Here is a 6508-nt window from a genome sequence, read left to right as displayed (position 1 = left end):
TCATCTTGGAAAAGCCACTCACTTTTATAAGTGTTTTTCCTATATCTTGGGGGAGTTCTGAGTTTTTAGGAGTGAACTGATGAGAGTACGTTTTTTTTTTTTTTTGCGGTACGTGGACCTCTCACTGTTGTGGCCTCTCCCGTTGCGGAGCACAGGCTCCGGACGCACAGGCTCAGCAGCCATGGCTCACGGGCCCAGCCGCTACGCGGCATGTGGGATCCTCCCAGACCGGGGCACAAGCCCGTGTCCCCTAGCATCGGCAGGCGGAATCTCAACCACTGCGCCACCAGGGAAACCCGAGAGTATGTTTTGAATGGAATAACGTTATACACGAGAATAAAAGATTTTGGTATTTTGGTTATCTTATTCTTGGCTTCCTGTTGGTGCACCAAAGTCAACTGTTTAAAAGCACATTTTTAAACACTGATAAGAACTTTCTTCCTTATCCTGTAGTATAACTGCTACCATAGTGAAACAGATGTTTGTATTATGTGTAGTCAGAGAAGACAGTGTTTTCAGTTTCACTTTGAATAAATCCATACATGAGGAAGAATGAATCATTCTAGATTCTTTCTTTACTACTGTGGGTTACCAGGAAGCATGCAGAGTGTGTTAGCTGCTGCTACTAGAATCCTCCCATTATATACATGTCCTATATGAAGATTAAGAAGTATCAGTACATAGGAGAAAGCATTCACCACTTTGACAAGTGAGGATGACTAGCTATAGGCACAGGAGTGGCTGTCTAGGCTAAGGAAGAATAATTCTCTAGGTATATAGAGTGAAACTCTTCTCCTTCCATAGGCACCAAATAGTGTTCCTTTAGCTTTTTGAACTGAAAGAGGGACCTCACACTTACATGGTAAAATTAAAGTTCCAAGACTCTTAGATCAAGTGGAATACTTTTGTAAAACTATTCATTGAACACAACCATAAAAGAGATGAACAACTAGTGTAGTTGCCACGAAATAAGCTCTATCAAGCCATAATTTAACTGCAGTCTTGAAATAACTGTGGTTTTATTATTAATGAAGTGTATATTTCTTTAAGAATTGAGAGCTTGGAATTAAAGAATAGAACAGATGCCCCAGAATTCATTTAATCTATACATTCACTGAGTTTTAATTAAAATCTTATATGCTACTTGCTAAAAGTACTCTTGTGGTAGCTATTGTATGTGTTTTCTAGTTTATGGTTTCACACAAACTAGGACCTAACAGATTCACTACTTCCTCAGAAGAATACCTTGATATAAGGGTCATTAGCTGTACAAGGAGGAAGACAGTGAATTACATAAGCACCTGCAAATTCTAGATAAAGAACAGATGACATGCTTGTGTGCATTTCTCTCATACATGAATAAGGAACCCTCGCAGGCTCTTTAATTTCTATTGACTGAGGTCATAGTCGGGGCTACACATGGATATACCTGCTCCTGCAAGAGGAAATGGTGTCACCTATAGTATAGAAGAGAAAGGACTGGGAAAATAAGAATCAATGCTCACGACACTTATTCTCGAGGAGTTCACTATCAGTGGGAACACCTACAATTAATTCTAACATAACATCCATTCCACTGCTCTAGTTATTGAGCTGTCCCGAAGCCAATTTCAGCAACAACGTATATTCAAAAGAGTCACCAATTTGAAGTCTGCAAAGCACCAAAAAGTAATTTATATCTTCACTAAAATTTCTCAAATAAGTGGCAAAAGAAATTATATCACATGTCACAGAGCAAACCCCTTAAAATTCCACTTACCTTTGCTAGTCTCCCCAAAGTCCTAAATATTACAGATGTCCTCCTACAATTTTTGTAATTCCATGTAAAACAAAAGTCTTTTCTCTCTCAAAACACTAGTCCCAACTTGGTAATATTTTCTCCTCTTTCTTTTGTATTATTTTATAGCCTAATTTAATTCCCCCTGACTTGGCAACTCTCCTTCCGTTATCACAAATAACTCAATAGTTTCAGCTAGAAATCTCCTTATAAAGCAGAGTAAGGGGAAAAGTTTGCTGTTTATCTGGATCACACTAGTGGTATAAAAGTGCCTTGGGACTATAGAGGCGTTTTCTTGTCTTCTCTTTAATTTTATTTTTTTCTTTCTTTTCCTTTGCTTTCCTTTCTTTTCTTTTTTCTTTAATTTCCTATTCTTTTTTTTTCTTTCCTTTTTAGTTTTTCTTTGTTAGGTCTATTTCCCTTATTTTTTTCTCTTGTACAGATTAGAAAATGTTTCACAAAGGGAAATACAAATTGGCCATTTCTCCAGAAGCTTCCTTGCCATTAAAGTCAATAATCTTTACCGTGGCCTGAAATGCTTTCTCTATTATCTTCCTGTGTCAACCTATTGGACCTCATCTAGTTACAGAATACAAAGCCATTGAGAATGACTGCAGTTAATTCTTGGTGTTAATTTGGATGATGGTAAATATTGTAATCATGTGAACACCACCAAATATACTCAAAGCGCATCCTTTCTCTCTGTCTCTGTCTCTTTCTGTTTGTTTCTCTCTCTCTTCCTCTCTTTCTTTCTACACCTCCTTCTGTTAGGTCACTCCTAATGTAATCTTCTAAGCAATAAAATGGACTATATATAAAATGGAAGGAGAAGATGTGAAAAATTAAGCAAGTGGTCATTGGATTTGGGGGAATCTATAGCACTGCCTCACCAGAAGTTCATGAAGATAATGAAGTTGTTTTTAGGCACTCATTCTCTTCTTCTCCTTTAAAACTTTCCACAATCTATTGGTCTGTAACTTTTACATTTAATATCTACTGGGTGGGAAAATTTGGACATACCTGCTTTTCAAATTAAAGCTTCATACTCAGTAGCCTCAAGATTTGTGGCAAGGTGCTAAACTTTGTTTGATGCAGTTGTTTCATCTTGAACATAAAAATAGCAATGTCTATCTTATAAAATTGGAGGTGTTAAATCAGCTAGCATATTTAAAGCAACTAGTATACTGTACAACAAGCAAAATCCAGTCAATAAGTGTTTCTTACCTCTTCATCTACTTTCCTTTATTAAAATATATTTTCTTGAAAGGGTCTAATATCAGGAAATTACAGTAAAGGGAGTCTTGTGAGTGAATTGCTTGTTCTGAGGGCCTTCAAATTTTAAGCTTTATAATGTAATAGTAAAGTATCAAATTTATTCTGTATTAAAGTGGATTCTAAAATGTTTAAGTTGGTGGAATTTAGATACAGTTTCTTTCAGTAAGTCTTATCTGTAGGAGGTGATAATACAGTTGACTCTTGAACAATGGCGAGGGTTAGAGGTGACAACCCCTTGTGAAATAATAAATCCAAGTATAATTTTACAGTTGGCCCTCTGTTTCCAAGGTTCCACATCCATGGATTCAATCAATCATGCATCATGTAGTACTGTAGTATGTATTTATTGAAAAAAATCTGTATATAAGTGGACCTGAGCAATTCAAACCTGTGTTGTTCAAGTGTCACTCTATTTGAATATTTGGCTCTATTAGTCACAAAACTTCTATCACTATATTATTGTCAATAAAATCATTTAAATATGTAATCATGGAAAAAATGAAACATTAGGATTTCCAAATCTTTACCTGGATATAGATTATCAATGTGTGAAGATCACAGTTTTACCATAAACACAATAATTTTATATCCTGTGCTAGATATCATAAGAACCATTAATCTCTATGTCTATTAAAACTTCATAACTAGTTAAGTGCAGTTGTTAAATAATTTCCTTTTATAGTAAAAGCTTTACAATTAACAAGCTAGGCACTGATTCAAGTCATTATCAATTTCCCTGTGATTATTACAGCTTCCATAATAATCTGCATTCTATTAACATAGATTAGGCAGCACTTTAAAGACCAGCATCATTAGCTTTAGTTTCACGAAAAGATGAGAAGAAACCAGACTTAATTTCATGGAGTCTCATAGTTGCAGAGTACCACCAAAGCTATCAGACAAAAGATATAAACAAATAATAATGTATATAATTTTGAATGTGACCCTTTCCTGGTTCTAAAACTATCTTTGGGAGCTTAGTGCATTAATATATTTTTACAATTGTCTACTTTTCTTTTATATTTCAAAGTTAAACAGAATAGCACCTAGAAACTCAGGCAGTTACACAGCAGACTTAATTAGTTATGATTTATGTTTATCATCCAAAGGATGTACATATAAGAAACATAAAAATACTCCCAGAAGGAAAGTCCAAGATGTAACAGTAATGCATCAGATATATTGTAAATGTAGTTGAATCTAGACAAACAATGACAGTGTAAAACAGTAAGAATATTATGTCAATTGAATAGATCAATGTTCAAAACAGGACTAGAATGCTAGAAAAGAGCAATGAATTTTCAGAAGAAGATTAAAGAAAATAATTAACTTTATATATTGTTAAGTTACAAATGTATTTATGATTGTTGCCTTGGGAATTTTCAGCTCTGATTAAGATATGGTACTTAACAGCAGATGAACATTCCCATCTAGTATAGATAAACATAAATAAAATACATACAATAAATAAAATAAAATACATCAAATATAGCTAAAATACAGAAAAAAAACCCTGAAGGAAATGGAGGGTTGCTGGGGTCAAAAGAACTCAAGAAAATTCTGGGAGAAAAAACTTGGAGATGAAAGATGGCTTCTGAAACACTTAACAACCTGTGGGCATTTGCTAAGCCCAGGCATTTGAAAAAGCTGGAAGTCCATTACAAAATCCAAGAGAAGTTACTGAGAAAGGGCAGAGAAAATCAAAGACTTTGGATGTAAATTTAGAGACTCAAGTACATTGCTAATTTTCCTTCAGTACACTTGCCAAATGCTGGGGCTCCATGGAGTCCAAGGGTAAGAATAGCAGAAAAAAATGAAGAACATAAGAGAGTTTTCAGCATTCTCATGAGAATAGAGATTAGAGTTTTTTACCTAGTAGGGAAAGCACCCCACAGAATACATCATATTCTTAGTTAAAAACAAAAACAAAACAAAAACCTAGAAAGCAGTATAAATCAGAGGTAGATTAAACCTTACTAGAACTTCACCCCCTTTAATTTATCATAATCTGGTTGGATTAAGATGATCAGTCACTGCTCTATCTGTACAGTGAAACGAAAGATAGGCTTTTCCCAGATATAGAAAATAACATTTGAAATATGATATGAAGCTCTACAATATTTTAGGGTCATAATATCTGAAATTCAATCAGAAGTTAAAAAGCATGGCAAAAGACAGTATCATAAGGACAAAAACCAAGAGGAAAACAGAAAATATAAATGGACATCTATGTAATGCAGACAGATGTAGATTCTTTTATTATATATATATTTATCTTTAGGCAAAATGACTCATTAACAGAGTCTAACATTAGATTAGATACAGCAGATGATAGGATTACAGAACTAAATATTATGACAATGGAAGATATTTGAACATTTGCATAGAGGAAAATTATAAACACTGGGAAAAAAGTGTCAGAGTAAATGTCAGACTCAGAAAGAAGGTTTAACATTAATATTGATGAAGTCCAGGAATAGAGGACATGGAATGTGGGGAAAAATTAATATAAGAACCATTAATATTAGAAAATAGTAGAATACCTCATACTAGAAAATATTGGAAAAATTAGTTAAAACACACTCAAGAAGTACTGACAAACTCAATAAATATGAATACAGTAAAAATTACATCTAAGTACATACTGTTAAGACCATTGAAAATCGAAGATTAAAAAAATAAAAGCAGTCGGAGAAACAGTCACTTGTCCTTCAAATCAGCAACCATGAAACTTACAGCTGACTTTTTCATGGGTGTGATGGAAGCCAGAGGAAGGTTGAATTAAATCTTCAACATGCTGATAGGAACCACCCTCAACCTAGAAATCTATATAGTGAAAATATTTTTCAAAAGTAAAGGTAAATATTTGCAAACGGTATATCTGATAAAGGGTTAGTATCCAAAATATACAAAGAACTCATACAACTCAGCATTGAAAAAACAACCTGATTACTAAAAATGGGCAAAGGACTCAAATAGACAGTTTTCCAAAGAAGACATACAAGGGGTAGCAGGCACATGAAAAAATGCTCAGTGCTACTAATAATTAGGAAGATGCAAATCAAAACCATAATAATTGAGATATCACTTCATTCTTGTCAGAAAGGCTATTATCAAAAAGACAAAACAATAACAAGTGTTGGCAAGAATGTGGAGAAAAGGGAACTCTCATTCACTATTGCTGAAAATGTAGATTGGTGCAGCCACTATGGAAAAACAGTATGGAAATTCCTCAAAAACTTAAAAATAGAACTACTATACAATTTAGCAATTCCACTCCTGGATTTTCTCCAAAGAAAAGGAAAACACTCATTAGAAAAGATACATGCACTCCAATGTTCACAACAGCATTATTTACAATAGTTAAGATATAGAGATATGGAAGCAACCTAAGTGTCCATCAATAGATGAATGGATAAAGAAGATGATATATATATATATACACACACACACACA

This window comes from Grampus griseus (genome assembly GCF_964374135.1).
Source record: "Grampus griseus genome assembly, chromosome: 11".
NCBI classification, from domain to species: domain Eukaryota; kingdom Metazoa; phylum Chordata; class Mammalia; order Artiodactyla; family Delphinidae; genus Grampus; species Grampus griseus.
This window is presented reverse-complemented; position numbering follows the sequence as displayed.